We start from the raw sequence: 17,884 nt of genomic DNA, 5'->3' as shown, positions 1-17,884 counted from the left end.
TGGGTTCACTTTTGAAATGAACCTGGGACTACTACTACTACTGCTACTACTACTGCTGCTGCTGTTACTACTACTACTACTACTACTGCTGCTGCTGCTGCTGCTACTACTACTACTACTACTACTACTACTACTATTACTACTACTAGCACTACTACTACTACGACTATTATTACTACAACTATTACTACTACTACTGCTGTTGCTACTACTACTACTACTGCTGCTGCTGCTGCTGCTGCTGCTGCTACTACTACTACTACTACTACTACTACTACTACTACTACTACTACTACTACTACTACTACTACTACTACTACTACTACTACTACTACTACTACTACCACTACTACTACTACTACTACCACTGTCAGCTATCACAACACCGCTATCCACTCTCACGCCTCTTCCTTGGCGATTAAATTTTGGATATGGCTGGTTAATATCCTTTTGCATGTTGTCGATGCAGAATATGGCGATAACAGAATGATTTATGTACCACGGAGAAGGACAGTAAAGGTGTAATATACAAAATGTCACTTAGGAAAGGTGTTAGGGAGCTTCCTTAACCCCTTCATTCCCAGTCCTGTTCAATTTATCCCCGCTGCCTTCAGACGATTTTAAAAGCCCAGAGAAAGCTTCTTGAATCTATCTATCTACCTATCTATCTATCTGTCTACAGCCAGACGCCGTAATCCCGTAAGGGATGGCCGTTTGAGTTTGTTGTTTACGGGGAGGGGCACTAACCCTCAGCCAGTCCACTTGTTGACACGTAGGCAACTCTTGTGGGTTGGTTATATGGTTACCACCCAGCGTTGTACATGGTTTCCTGACGTACGGGAAACCAATAGGCATGTCACTCAATGTAAAGGCACTTGAATAGGGGAGAAGAGTAATAAAAAGCGACAGGAAAGATAAGATAAGCAGGAAGAGAGAAAGAAGACACAGAAAAGGAATGATAAAGGTGAAGGAAGTAGGCAACACTACATCAAGTGAGTGGATGATGGTCTCCACCACCTATGATGTGGTATATATTCTTTAACTACTCTCTCCAAAAATTTTATTCAGCATGGAGAGAATTTTCGAACCAAAAGAGGTAGATGATTTTCGAGTATTCCATCTTCTTACACACACACACACACACACACACACAGGGTAAGGATTCGGCAGAGTGAGGCAGGGGGTGTGGTGAGGGCAGTGTTGGAAATGGTGTCAGTGACTGCTGCCGACGCGGGTCCATACACCTGCCGCGCCACCAACCCACACGGCGCCCACTCCCAGGTGTTCCAGGTGGCTGTTATAGGTAAGCACATTATACCTACTGTATTAACACTGTACCAATTGTCACTATACTTATTACCACTGTATTTATCATCACTATACCTATCATTACTATACTTAGTATCATCATACCTATTATCACTATACCTATTGTCTCTGTACCTATTGTCACTATACCTGTTATCAACATACCTGTTATCACCATACCAATCAATACTATTCTGAATTTAACCTTAATTCCCTTTATGCAAGGAAGAAGGAGCCAAAGGCCAGAAGCCCAGAAGATTGTTTCCTCAAAGAAAAAAACAAAAACAAGACAACAGAGAGACAAATATTAGCCGTATTACTGAATAACACAACATTTTACACCATACCTATTAACACTACACCATTTAACACCATGCGTAAAACTACACCATTTAACACCATACCTATTAACACTACACCATTTAACACCATACCTAATACCACTATACCATTTAACACCATGCGTAAAACTACACCATTTAACACCATACCTAATACCACTATACCATTTAACACCATACCTAATACCACTATACCATTTAACACCATACCTAATACCACTATACCATTTAACACCATACCTAATACCACTATACCATTTAACACCGTGCGTAATAACACTACACCGTTTAACACCATACCTAATAACACTACACCATTTAACACCATGCGTAATAACACTACACCATTTAACACCATACCTATTAACACTATACCATTTAACACCATACCTAATAACACTATACCATTTAACACCGTGCGTAATAACTCTACACCATTTAACACCATACCTATTAACACTATACCATTTAACACCATACCTAATAACAGTACACCATTTAACACCATGCGTAATTACACTACACCATTTAACACCATACCTATTAACACTATACCATTTAACACCATGCCTAATAACACTATACCATTTAACACCATACCTAATACCACTCTACCATTTAACACCATACCTAATAACACTATACCATTTAACACCATACCTAATAACACTATACCATTTAACACCATACCTAATAACACTATACCATTTAACACCATGCGTAATAACTCTACACCATTTAACACCATACCTAATAACACTACACCATTTAACGCCATACCTAATACCACTATACCATTTAACACCATACCTAATAACACTACACCATTTAACACCATACCTAATACCACTATACCATTTAACACCATGCGTAATAACACTACACCATTTAACACCATGCCTAATACCACCATACCTCTTAACACCATACCTAATAACACTACCATTTAACAAAATACTTATTACCACTATACCAATACCATCTCTCCCTCCTGTCACCCCCGCCAGAGCCGCCCACTGCCCCTTCTGGCGTGACGGTCAGCGAGGTCACCAGCAGGTCAGCGGTGGTGTCATGGACTCTGCCCCAGCCCGCCGCGGTCACCATACAGTATAAGGGTATGAGGGGTCGTTCTGAGTGTAAGGATAAGGGTGGGTTGTTTTGAGTATGAAGGTAAGGGTAGGTGTATGCTATGTAATCTTATGTTATGCTATGCTATGCTATGTTTAACGTGTTGAGTAAGTACTATGCTCGCCTTCCCATGCTGCAGGGGTGAAGGTGGAGTCCTGGTCTGGCCACGATCGCAATGTGAGTGTAGGGCAGTGGACGGCATCCCACGTGCTGACAGGCCTGGCCCCACACCACACCTATATGGTCAGACTAATGGCACACAACGACCTCGGAGTATCACAGCCATCACCCACACGGATCTTCACCACCACAGAGGAAGGTGACGCCATCATCTGACATCCCTTCCCACTCAGTATACAGTTCCAGAGCGTATTCATTTTTAGTCATTTTCTTCTCCTCTAACTCACTCAGTCATCACCCACACGGATCTTCACCACCACAGAGGAAGGTGAGAGGATCATTTGACTTATCCCTTCCCATTCAGACACCACAATTCCAGGCCGCAGTCATTTTCATTATCATTTTTTTCCTTTAACTCTCTCACAGTCATCACCCACGCGCACCTTCTTCGCCACCAAAGGGAAAATTAGTGCAGGATTTTACTATACCCATTTTACTCTGACTTGGCCTAAAAATCACCATCTCTCCATCTCGACTGCTGAGTTGCAACAGTTGAGTAACATTAAAAACAGGCTGCTAGTCACGAAGAAGCGCTATAGAAAGGATGTAGAGCTCCAGTACTGTCTTTTCCTGCCACTGATGCTACATGAAATGGTCCAAAGAATGACGAAAATCTGGACCAAGTTAATGTTATAGGGGTATATTATATTTTTTTATTCGTATACAGTGGAAGGGGTTCATTCGTCTTGTATTTATTTATTTATTCTGTCTATCTATCTCTTGTCAGACGCCTTAATCCCGTAATTGGTGGCCACAAACAAATCGCCTCCATGTCGCCCTGTTCCCCGCCATTTCACTGCCCTCCTCCCAGCTCACACCCCCTTTCTCATATACCTCTCCACTCCATCCCTCCATCTCATCCTCGGCCTCCCCCTCCCTCTACCCCCTCCATCTCACTCACATACACTCTCCTCTTTAGTCTCTCACTCTCCATCCTCTGTCTATTCACCTGCTTATCGACTGGAAACCCTCTCACAGCCATCACCCATACGCATCTTCACCACGACCTAGGCAGCTTAGAATTTCCCTCACTGTTCCTATGTTAGCAGTATGTAGTGGCAGTCCGTACCCTAGGGTTTGTTCTGATTGCCTAGAAACACGTAATCCCTCCTTCTTACCCCCCCTGGGCCACAGGATGTCCTTCTTATTTTCTCTTGCCATTTCCTGACTAGTTTATTCAGCGTGGGATAGATTATTGGAATCGCATGGGCTCGAGGAAGGCTTGATAAAAACCCCTTCAGTAAGACAACCCTTTCTAAAGTAAAAAAAAAAAAAAAAATCGTAAGGCACCTACATGGGAAGTTATAAAGGACTTCACATGGATTTAAGAGGTTAATATATATAACAATGACCTGGGCGTCTCAAAGTCATCACCCACACGCATCTTAACACTAACAAGGAGAGCTGGTACAGGGTTTTACTCTCTCGTTACTCTGAGTACTGTGCAGTGGTGTGGCGCCTGTTTACCTGAACTACCTGGAAGCCCTCTTGCAGACCTCACCCACCTGCATCGTAACACCACCGAGGAAGGTTAGCATCATTGCAAAAATGGACCGTCACTGTGCCGCAGTAGGAATAATAAGAACAGTCATGCATTCATTCATTCGTCATCCATTCCTGTGTTGCCCCATGAGAAGCCTAGGAGCCTGGGGCTAGGCAAGTTGGCCCTGACATTTAAGTGAGAGTGACCAGCCTCACTCATCCCTGAGTGGCATTACGTAATCAATAAACCCCAACCACCCCTTGGATATAAACCTGCACAAGCTCAATCCGACTGGAGCGCCTTAATTACCCACTAAACCACCAGGCGCCATAAGAACAAGAATTGGAATACAAGGCTTTTTGACCAGGAAAGCTAAACAGTATTTACAGTACATAGTCTGACACAGTGTCCTGGCTTACAATTTGAGCTAAGCATTTTATTGTCACAGCAAATGACCAACCACTTTACCAACCCAGAATACCAACACCAGGGTAGGAATGAGGTGTGATAGGACTTTGATAAGGCATTAGGTTAGGACTGGAAGGCTATCATGTCTAGACAAGATAAGGGTAGGCTGATACTCGCTTGCAGTAGAAATCGTTACCAGAATCAAAGGATTCACTCTGTACACTACTGGGAAAACTTAAACCCGTATTCGAGTAGGTTAAATTCCCTAACACCTTTTCCTAAGCGATTTATTTTGTTTATTACACCTTACTGTCCTCTTCTGAGTTACATAAATCCTTCCACTATCACCATACCCTGCATAAAGAACGTAAAAAATGGGATTGAAGCAGTCTTATCCATAAATAAATCGCTGGAGGCATTAGGGAGCTTCCTTAACTGATGAGAATACGTGCCTTAGACTTTGCTTAATAGGTCGCTTGTTGTGTGAAACTGCGAAAATTAATTACACTTTCATTTTTCTCTGATTTCGAAGACACAGAAGCCGATGGTGCCTTGGTGAACACGTCCACCTCGCGAGTAGGAATATCAGACGAGTCCTGTGTTTAATTATCTTGCCTGTCAGACTGGCGGACAATATTTGCTTCTCTCTTGGGCCCGGCTTAGTTTATTCAAGTATACAGATAGGGGTGTAAGAGCAACTTGGAGTATTCCCGATTGTGTTCTGGGATAGATTGGGACTAAATTATGAACTGATTGCCTCTCTTGCCCTCTTCACTAGTCTGTTTCATTGCTAATTCTTGCCGCCACCAGTCCATTGTATTCAGCTTAGGATAATCTTTTCACATCTCGGATTAGAGTAAAATTATCATCTACTCCTCGACTTGCCTAGGTTGAGCAACATCAGCTGACTGTGCTCTGAAGCGTGGGATGCAGGCTAATGTCGTCTAAGAATCACGGGTGTTCTGTAAACAACTGTCAGAATTTAATGGCTTGTCGACACGTTTGCCTTCACTGTTTTACTAATAAGGCCGAAAGTCACATTCTGCCTCTACTCAAATGTGTTTCTTCTTCCAGCACCTTCAGGGGCGCCTCGGGACGTTCGTGTGGCTGCGGGGGGTCCTCACTCCCTGCTGGTGACCTGGAGCGCCCTTGACCCCCTCCTCACCCACGGCACCCTGAGAGGCTACACCATCGCAGTCAGGCGCCAGAACCTCCAGGGACACATTATATACATCACCAGGCCAGTCACAGGTCTGCCACACACATTATATACATCACCAGGCCAGTCACAGGTCTGCCACACACATTATATACATCACCAGGCCAGTCACAGGTCTGCCACACACATTATATACATCACCAGGCCAGTCACAGGTCTGCCACACACATTATATACATCACCAGGCCAGTCACAGGTCTGCCACACACATTATATACATCACCAGGCCAGTCACAGGTCTGCCACACACATTATATACATCACCAGGCCAGTCACAGGTCTGCCACACACATTATATACATCACCAGGCCAGTCACAGGTCTGCCACACACATTATATACATCAACAGGCCAGTCACAGGTCTGCCACACACATTATATACATCACCAGGCCAGTCACAGGTCTGCCACACACATTATATACATCACCAGGCCAGTCACAGGTCTGCCACACACATTATATACATCACCAGGCCAGTCACAGGTCTGCCACACACATTATATACATCACCAGGACAGTCACAGGTCTGTCACATTACATGTGTGACTGTATATATATGCAGTTCTTCAAAATATAACGAGGGGAACTGCAATTACGAGCAAAATAAATCATCATTACCAGCATGTTCATCATCTGACCTCTTTGACCCTCGTTAGGATGGGGTAGGGTGGAGTTCATAAAACAAGGAAAGAGAAAGTAGGAAGAAGTACCAACAAAATGTCCAGCGAAAAGGACAGCTAATCATTCATACGCCGTTCACGCCCCTCGGATCCTGGCTCTACCTTGCAGGTCTACAGTAATTATTAAAATATATTTATTCATTTATTTATTTGTTTGTGGAGGAGGGGTACATTTTACTTCATAGATGTGTTTCACCTCATCTATCAGGTACCTAATAAATGTTACCGAAAGATACTTATTACAGGAATCAGAGAATGCAACTGCTTTCAGAATCCATAAATGCTTTGAAAAACCATCACCATCATCATCATGGTCTCTCTCCCACATAAGAATGGGGTGAGGTAGGATACGGGAAATAAAGACAGAGGAGGGTAGAGCAGTATTATGTGAGCAATAAACCCCACCCTCGGATGGACCACGTCTAGTTGGAGAGCCATAACCCACTAGACCACCAGGTGTCCATTTGGTTATATGGTTACCACCCAGCAAAGAAAATGGCTTCCTGGGCTACAAAAAATCATTTAGCTTGCCATTCAGGATAGAGTCACCTGATGGTAACTCTACATTGAGTGAGTGGATGGTAAGGTGTCCACATCTGCCAGATGATGAAAACAGTCGTTGTAGTAGTCAAAGTAGCAGTTGTAAAAGTTGTAGTAGCAATAATAAAAGCAGTTGCTGGAGCGTACAGAACAGTAGTAGTAGTAGTAGTAGTAGTAGTAGTAGTAGTAGTAATAGTAGTAGTAGTAGTTGTAGAAGTAGTAGTAGCAGTAGTAGTAGTAGTGTTGTAACTATTATTATTATTATTATTATCATCATCATCATCATCATCCGGACCTCCTTTCCCACCCAAGGGCAGGGTGAGGAGTAGCAATGTCCAGACAGCACAAACTTGCCCGATCCAAATAGGCCACACTTCCATTCAATCATCATTCAAGCCCCCGGAATCCTGGCTCTACCGGATACGCCAAAAAAAAAAAAAAAAAAAAAAAAATCACCACATTCTGCAGCTTCACCCAAGCGTATCCGATTGAGTCAATCCGGACGCTGCCATGCTCACAAGGGGTGCATTATTATTATTATTATTACTATTATTATTATTATTAATACACTATTATTATTGTTATTATTATTATTAGTAGTAGTAGTAGTAGTAGCAGTAGTAGTAGTACACAAGTTCTAAAACGGTCCCTGCTGCCCAGAACCAGGTGGCGTTGAGCAGTACGAGGTGAGAGGCCTGACACCCGCCACGCTGTACGAGATGGCAGTGCGAGCCTTCACCAGGGCGGGACCAGGGCCACTGTCCTCACCAAGGATAGTCGACTCCACCAGCCATGACGGTGAGTGGCATCCCAAGGTACACTCCAGATTACAAGTACTGTACATCTGGCCACGTCTCATCCTTCCACACCTGCCCACACTCCCTCTCTCCAACACCTGTCATCATAGTCCAGTCCAAATTAGAGTTATTCGTATAGTCACGAACAAGTGCTGAGCGGCCACAGTCCCAGACGTATTCTTCGTATTGTAAAGCCAGCGGGAACAATTAGGGGTCAAAATACCTTTTTAGAAAATTTTAATCTACATGAAATTGAAACAGACCCATCTGTGACCCAGCTGCAGCCGTCTTGCCAAGTTTCCTTTGTTCAGTTTTGGCTACACACACACACACACACACACACACACACACACACACACACACACACACACACGAGCGCGCGCCGGCAGCAGACTACTCGTATAGTATATTAGAAGCTGGACTCAGAGCAAGTGCGTGGAGACAGGCGTCGAATGAGGTCATCTGAGACCGATTATATTATCAATTTTGGAATGGATTGGAGACCACTTTCAAAATCGCTACTTTTTATTAAGATTCTAAGCAGTACTATAGATTTCATTGGGGACTTCGTGGCACCTCTTCCTTCCCAATTTATGTTGTATATTACTCCCTGATCTAATCCCCTGTGCTATCTATATCGTTTTAATATAGGTATTGTTTGCAATACTGATATTCAAAAGGATCCTGAAATGCAATGAGGAATATAAATCGCCCAAGAAGTGGTCATGAAACCTCCTATTGTAATTACAACAACCTCTATACTTTTCGAGCAGGAAGTGATAATTATAACTAAAAAATTAACTAACTAAATAAAAAAATGAACTGATTCGAATGTTCAAGTCTCTGGGCTGTATTCTATGTAGCACTTGCTTAGCGATTTATCTGGCATATTACACTTAGCGTTCCCTTGCATACTATATATGATTAGTTTTAATATAGACATACTGTAGCAACAACATGCAAGGGAATACTGAGGCGTGATATGCAGAATAAAGCGCTAAAGAAATGGTGATACGAATTCCCAGAGCCACTTAGAATAGCTCACTCTAACCAAAGACACCTTACCTCCTCTATTCTGGTTCCACTTAAGGATGAGGTTGGAGAGCGACCGAACACTTTTTCCTATAACTTGGCCAAGATTTTCGTCCTTGTACAGCTTATTTCACGTAGTTCTGTGGCAGAAATAGTTTTACCGCTCTTCACACTTTCCATGGCACTGCTTTGTGACTGATATAAAAATCCAGTGTCAATCTCTTCTTACAACTCAGCATTCACGTTGGAGGGATGGCAATTTTGGGCCAAGATAGAGTAAAAGGAGTGTAGTTTTTCAGGCCAAACTGCACAAAATACTGAAGAGAAACCTGGGACACCTGAATGTTAAAGCCTGTCACTCTTAGCATTTTGTACAAGGAGGGAGAAATAATATTTTGTACAAAGAAGAGAGAGTTTTGTATTATATGCCAGCTTACGAGGGCCTTGGTTTAGCTCATGGACACTCACTACAGGTAAAGGGCAAGAGAGCTGTTAGCACGAGTACCATGGAATCCGTAGAGCTCCAGGCCCGCCCTCCAGTCAGGCTTACTATACTCGGCATTCTTTTAGTTATGATTTTTTTCTTAATGCAAGGAAGAAGGAACCAAAAGCCAGAACCCGTAAGATTGTTCCCTCCACAAATAAAAACAAATTAACAGGGAGCCAGATTCAACGTCCGTTCATTTCGAGATGCAAACAATCAACTGTGGAAATTAGAGAGATTGGCTAGAAATCCCCATTTACCTACTAATATACATTATCTACCTCCTTGACGTTCTTAGTAATGTCAATACTCTTTTGACTATACTTGACCTAAAATTGCCATCTTTCCATCCTGAATGCAAAGTTCTAATAGATTAACACTAGATTGTCATGTTAGTCACGAAGAAGTGTAATGGGAAGGGTGTAGAGCCTTAGCAGTGTCTTTTATTAACACTATATTATTGTTAGTCACGAAGAAGACTTATGTGAAGGATGCAGAGCCATAGCAGTGTCTTTCATTAACACTAAATTATTATGTTAGTCACGAAGAAGTGTTATGGGAAGGGTGTAAAGCCGTAGCAATGTCTTTTTATGCCACTGAACCCGTACGTGTTCCCTACTTGTCAACAAGTAGGTTGGTGGAGGGTTAGTGCCTCTCCCCGTAAAACAACTAATTCAGAGTCAAACGGTCACCGTTTACGGAATTATGGCTTCTGGCTATAGATAGATAGAGAGAGAGAGAGAAATAAGCTAAAGGAGGAGAATCTGGATCAAGTTAGTGTGGAAGAACTGTAGCAAAAATCGTAATTGGATTTAAGATGGAAATGGAAAATATTGTAATGTTTCCCCGGTCCTTTAGCCCCGTCGTGTCCACCTGCCGGAGTGTCGTGCCGCGGGTCTGGGCGTGGTGGGGTGCGGGTGTGGTGGTCGCCCCCGCCCACCACCTGCGCCCACGCTGCGGTGGCCGGATATACCATCACAGCCACGCCCACCTCCTACGCCCACGCCCATGCCAGCAGTAAGTGGTGGGCTTTCTGTCTGCCTGTCCGTTTCTTTCTTTGTCTGCCTGTCTGTCTGCCTGTCTACCTATCTATCTATTTGTCTGTCTTTCTGTCTGTCAGCATGTATGCATGTATATACATTACTTATAACTATCTAGGTATCTATCTATATCTTTCTATCTATATCTGTCTATATGTCTGTCCATCTGTCTGTCTATACATCTATCTATCTGTATATATCTATATCTATCTGTCTATCTATCCATGTATTTTTTATCTATCTATCTATCTATCCATTTATTTATGTATTTATCTATCTAGCTATCTGTAGTCAGACGCCTTTATCCCGAAGGGAGTGGCCACAAGCAAAGGCCCCTACATGTACTCTTGTCCTCAGTCATCAGGCTGCCTTCCCTCCAGCTCACACCATCGTCACTCGTACACGTCTCCACTCAAACCCTCCATGTCGTCCTTGGCCTCCATTACCCCCCCCCCGTCTCTGTCTGTCTGTTTGTCTATCTCTCTCTCTCTCTCTCTCTCTCTCTCTCTCTCTCTCTCTCTCTCCCCATCACTCTGTATTTATTTATCAAACTAATCATTAATCTGTGTCTGTCTGTCTATTTATCTGTGTATATTAGCCTGTCTGTCTATCTGGCTATCTCTCTATCTATCCATCTAGACACACACACACACACACACACACACACACACACACACACACACACACACACACACACACACACACACACACACACACACACACACACACACACACAAGATAACCCCAGCCCTAACACATCACACACACACAGAACCATAGGGCCTCTCACCACCCCTGCCCTAACCACACACACACACACACACACACACACAGTAAGTAAGTAGGTAAGTAAGTATTTATTGACCACAATATCCAGTTACACATACAGGATTTCAAGCAACAATAAACCTTAACATGATAAACAGTACATCAGATATTAGCAAACAATTATGGTCCACAAAACAAGCGAAGTATTAAAGGGTTGATCAGTGAATCTATATAGCCTTAATGAAAGATGGAAATCATTACACTTCTGATTAGTAACTTAACTGCAATTTGACCAATGATATATCATGGTCAGAATAAGAGCATACAAAATGAATTAAATACACTTTAAATAACATAGGTTATGATAAACATTATAGTACACACTAGCCAAAACAGGAAAGGACCTTATACACTATCTCCTCAATAGGAAACTGAGCATCGTCACCAATGATTTGACTCCAGGAAGTAAAGTTATATCTTGTACGTATGTGCTGAGTCAGTGGACACACCTCCAGTACATGCAACTCTGTTTGCACAGCACCACATGGACAGAACCGCTCTGCTACCGGGAGACGTCCCCGTCCACGCCGATTCCAACGGCCCGTCTCAATCGCCAGATTGTGACTGATTACCCGCAGCCGACTAAATGCCATTCTGTGTACCTCACTAGTTTTACCACGACATTTATAGATCTCGTGAACTGTTAAGGTAGGGTTCAGCACATTATAAATTAGGCTTCTAGAAGATGTAGAGTTAGAAATTGATTGCTTTAAAGATTCAATGCCGACTTTAACATCATCAACAGAATTATTAATTAAACTCTTAATGTGTTTACTTGTTGGTGTGTTAGCCGCCATGGTCAGCCTGACGGCGTGCACCCACGGATCATCAGGCATACCGCGCCTCTCCCCCCACAGTCGCTGGAAAAGCTTCCTCTGCCTTGCTAGTACTAAAGATTTCAGTGGCGGGCACCCGAGTTCCACGTAACAAACGGCCGTGCACGCCGTCATACGAGCTCCCAGCAGCTGTTTAATAACCCAGTTATACAATTTTTCCATTGGCCTCAAGTTCCCATTGAACCAGGACTCACAGCCATATAGGATGGTTGACATTAAGGCTGCTTCAAACATTTTCTTTTTAACATAAAATGGTATGTCAATATTCTTTTCCAAAAATGACACAAATTTCAGAATGTGGCACATTTTTGCTTGTGCGTGGGCGGTAATGGCAGACGACAGGGTCCCGTCGCTTGTGAACAGGCTGCCCAGATACACATACCTGTCACACCACTGCACGACCATATCACCAACGCAGAATGGCCCACGATCGCCCACTGACGCATGGATTGCAAAGAACTTGGTCTTAATATTATTCACAACCATGCCATTATTTACACAGAACTGATTCAGAAATGTAAGTTTATGTTCCATCCTGCGTCGCGTTTTCGAGAGAAGAGCAGTATCGTCCATAAGGACAAGGAGATGAAGCCACTGTAAAAAACCATCTGGCCCACAATTGGACTTTATCAACATAATCATGCTGTTTACAAAAATGATAAATAATAAACAAGATGTTGGGGACCCCTGTCTGACGCCGATCCTGGATGTTACAATGGCTGTCCCAATAATGCTCAAAGTAACCCCGTATATCGCCACCAGCGCCGCTAACATTCGCGACCCGCATCCCAACTCACGTAACATGCGAAACAATTTGGAGCGAGGGACCCGGTCGTATGCCATTGTAAAATCGACAGAGCAAACAAATAACTTATGCTTAAGTGTCACACCATGTTCAGTGCAGCCCCGGCTCTCCTGACTCCCTGCCTGCTCCCGATACGGAATAAACCACATAATTAACCAAGTTGATAGCACCATGTCATACAGCTTTGCCAAACAATTTATTATATTTATACCATGGTAATTCTTGGGTAATGATCTGTTACCTTTCTTAAATATCGTAACCACACGGGCCAACTGCCAGGATGTGGGATAAGAGCCAGAGGAAAAGACTGAATTAAACAACGCTAATATAAAGTGTATCCACTGGTCTGGTAAAAACTTTATAATTCCTGGGCTTATCCCATCAGGCCCACACGCTTTATCTTGCTTTAATCTATGTATTTCTCTCACAACCTCATCAAATTCTATGTCATCATCAAGAACTGGTTTGGTTACATTTGTATTAAACTCAGTAGGTACTATAGGTTCAGCAGCATGTAGGTTATATACCTCCTCAAAAAAGGCTTTGAAATCCTCCTCTGTGGGTTTTGTATTACCGTCGGAATCATCACTATCATCTCTATACTCCCCACGCCAGTCTATAGTTTTCCACATAGGCCTGTCATCCATATCATTTAAGAGTCTCTCCCACCTGCTCACTGTGACATCCTCTGGCACAGTCACCTGAGCACACCGACTGGCACTAGCACACCTGTACAAAATATCTGCCATTTGGCTCACATTAGTATCAATGTCAGGATCAAACTGGGGAATATCGAATCGAGAAAAGTCCCCAATAAAGTTTTCGATGTGAACATCACAAAACTTTATAGGACGTTTTAACCGAGATTTCTTCTTCTTACAACTTCAATACAAAACTGCATGATCACCAAGCGAACCCGCCCGCACACCAAGGCACACCCTCTCCACCACAGGGGGGGACAGAGCAACCGCTATGGGGGCGTGATCCGATGGAATATCAAGACCATTATTCACAGTGAAACTTTGAATGCAATTTAAAATATTGGTAGAACCAATACACACATCTACTTCGGATATCCATTCATTACGTTTCCTATACGTCAGATTGCTCTTATAATGTTTTTCATCATATTTCAAGTTATTTACCACCACTAAATTTTTGTTCTACACATACAGTAGTCATAGTATTTGCATTCTCATTAGGCAAATTAATTTGCTCAGGTATCTCAGGGTAGGTGAAATAATCAGATCCAGAGACAAGTAAATTCACTAAAATACTTTGAACACCAGTACCAAAACGTGTGTTCAGGTCTCCCATTAGTAGAACATTACAATTGTCCTCTTTTCCACATATGATTTTCTCTTGTATATAACTGAAACTGTTAGGATTAAAGTACTGCGAATCTGTAGGGGGTATATACACAAACCCCAAGAGCACAGTGCTCAATAGGGACAATCTGAGCCAAACTTGGTCTTTCATTTTACAGTCTACACCCATCACAGATGACTGTAAACAACGCTTTACCAGTACCACTGTGCCCCCTCTATGTCCGTCTGACCTCACAGTGTCTCTATAACAAACATAGCCAGGTAGAGAGATACGATCACTAGTTTTCACTTCATTCAACCCTATCACATCGTAATTCATTAACAATGCCTGTACACTGGGCTTTTCTAACTTTGTACGAACCCCATTGATGTTCCACGACATGATTGCAACATTTCTCCTTTGTGGTTCACCTAGAAAGGAGCCGGCCAGCCAACTGTCGATGACCACCTTCATCACGATAAAGTTTCCCTCTCCTTCGTGTCCCAGCCTGGATCGTGCAGCCGACGTTCTCTGGTTTAGTCCTCTCTGCCGCCTCGCCAACATCCCGCAGACGCTTCCATTCGTTCCGTACAGAAGGATGTACTTGTCTTTCTTCACAAACACACGGTCAGACGGCGCGGCCAGTCTCAGCCTCCTGGTCTCTTCCCAAGAATTTTATCCCGCACCTGCTTCAGAAGCCAAGGGTCACCAGGATGGGCCGTCTTACGTCCCCCCTGGTTCACCTCGTCCCAACCTCCGACAGGACTCGATGTTCAGGGGTTCGCCCAGTTCACTCCAGATCTTTGCTAAAGTTTCCCCCTCGTCCGTCGTTTCCTCCATGCTAAGCTCTCGCCCTCATCAGGGACACACCCAGGACGACCAGCCTTGTTTCCCTTTCTCTCCTGTCGATGGACTCCAGGAAAGCTCTGCTGTCTGGCAATGATCCTCAGCTTTGCTTATCAATTTGCTCTTTATGCATATGTGACAATTCTTTTTTATTGAAAACACTTTCTCTGAAGTGATGTTATTTTACCTCTCTCGAGATCTGCCAGTTCTCTCGATGATCTTCATCTAATTTCTGCTGTAACTGACGATTTGGTTCCTCTAACCCGTTTTTGATGCAAGGAAGATGCAATTCACCAGTTTACATCTTTATTCAGTCTTGTTAACTGGTGTTTCTCCATTTGCCATGAATCACTCAAAAAGACACACACACACACACACACACACACACACACACACACACACACACACACACACACACACACACACACACACACACACACACAGAACCATAGGGCCTCCCACCACCCCTGCCTACTCACACCCCTGCGCCTTCCGGTCACCAGGTAGGGCGTGGCAGGTGAACACGACCAACCTGGAGAAGAACTTAGACAGCACCCTGCCGCCCTCCAGCCAACGTCAGCGTCACCGTCACGGCCTTCAACGACGTCGGATTACAGCGCCCCAAACTACCCGGTCTTCTGTCGCACCGAGGATGATGGTGAGAGATCGAGCATTTTGGCCTCTATTCTGTATTGCATGGGAGACCTCGTAGGGTTTGTTCGTTAGCGATTTATTTTTGGTGATCATACCTTCACTCTATTTTATTTTTATTCCATTGATTTTATGTCTGCTTTAATATCATCATACTCCTGAACCAAAGACGAGCAAAAGAATAGACAAAGAAGGTGTGATAAGCAAAATAAATCGCTCAGGAAATGTATGTGTTAGGTAGCTACTAGAGGGATCGAACCTACGACTTTATAACTTAGGGTCTAATGTTGAAAATCGAGGGTAAAGTATTTTGGGTTGGCTTATCGCAGCATCATTTCCCTGGCGATTTATACTCCCTATTACACTCCCATTTCCTCTTCTTATGCCATTGATTTAATTTTAAGATCTAATACTCAAAATAAATCACTAAGAAAGAGATGTTATGAACCTCTCCTGTCGCCTACAATACGTCCCACAAGAATTAAAAAGCGTGTACGTTGCTGGTCTACCTAAGCGACCTTTCTTCCTCTCCCTTCGTATTCTCTGATGAAGGTTTTTAGAGTTATATGTTGTGTATAAGCTCGTATTCTTGTCGGGTAAGAAAGCTCCTTCACACCTCTTCCATAGCGATTTATTTTCGGATATGGCTGGTTAATATCCTTTTGCATGTTACGTATGCTGAATATAGCGATGTTTCAAGGATTTATATAACACAGAAGAAAGTAAGGTGTAAAATGCAAAATAAATTGCTTAGGAAAAGTTGTTAGGGAGCTTCTTAATCGACAAGCACTTAGACTACCACTTGTAAATTCTCAGCCAGTTGCTATGATATCCAGCCACAGTCAGGAGGGAAAGACAAATCAGAGCTATAGGCCGTTCACCGTAAATTGGCGGCAATGTTCGTCCATTGCAGTCTTTGCTAAATACCACTATACGTCGCTCTACATCCTTCCCACGGCACTCTCTCTCTCTCTCTCTCTCTCTCTCTCTCTCTCTCTCTCTCTCTCTCTCAGCATTCAGTAAGGATATCTGACCAATTTTAGACCAAGTTAAAGTGGAGAGAGTATAGGTGTTTTGCATGAGTAGTGACTGGATTGATGGACACTGGAGAAATGACATCACTTACAACCATCCTCGGATTTATATTTCTATGGCTGACCTGATTCACCTTTTTTTTTTAGGCGCTCTTGATTAGGTGCCCTTGAGGGGTATTAAAACATGGCTTCTATGTTTATAGTAGTATTGCTCACCTTCATTCATTCATTCAGTCAGTCAGTCAGTCAGTCAGTCAGTCAGTCATTATAATCATCATCATCATCATCCCGACCTCCTTTTCCCACATAAGGATGGGGTAAGTCAGGGTTCAGAAAGCAAGGACAGAAAAAAAGAAAAAGCGCCAGACATGGAACTAATCAAGAGCACGTCCAGTGAGCTGGGCCACGCACTCATTCACTCACCATTCAAGCCCCTGGGATCCTGACTCTACCTTGCAGTAATGACCATCTGCATATATTTTATTGATACTTATTAAGAGAAAGAATTTGTAATGGATGATTGGCTGCCATTCGTTCATAATTCATCAATTTTTTGCTCCTCTTCAGTGTGATATAGGCGACGTACGCACTCATCATTCAAGCCCTCAGGAATCCTGACGCCACATGCATAACCATCCGAACGCATTTCTCTGCTTGTCTTTTCATTTCCTTTTTAGTTTATAGATGTGCTTCATGTTACCCATCAGAGAGAGGGTATATCTTTGCTGCGAGTGCCTGGCCCATCAGATTTTTTTTTTTATTTTCCATTTTATTTATACTGTAGATACGTTTCCTGTTGCCCATCAGAGAGAGTAATCTCTTAGTCTTCATGCCTGGCTATCATTATTTTTTGCGTCTTTTCATTTTTTTATATATTTATAGATATACTTCATGTTGCCCATCAGAGAGAGTAATTCTCTTTATCTTCATGCCTGG

The 17,884-nt window shown here is 43.1% G+C and overlaps 1 pseudogene; it reads left to right on the top strand.

Annotated features, from left to right (window-relative positions):
* Positions 1-1,206: 1,206 nt before the first annotated feature.
* Positions 1,207-17,884, top strand: part of LOC145412993 (cell adhesion molecule Dscam2-like) — a 78,811-nt pseudogene continuing 62,133 nt past the window's right edge.

This window comes from Coenobita brevimanus, chromosome 12, assembly GCF_032717465.1.
Source record: "Coenobita brevimanus isolate Jiangsu-jjx chromosome 12, ASM3271746v2, whole genome shotgun sequence".
NCBI classification, from domain to species: Eukaryota; Metazoa; Arthropoda; class Malacostraca; order Decapoda; family Coenobitidae; genus Coenobita; species Coenobita brevimanus.
Note: the sequence above shows the minus strand (reverse complement) of the source record. Positions and strands in the feature narration are given on the sequence as shown.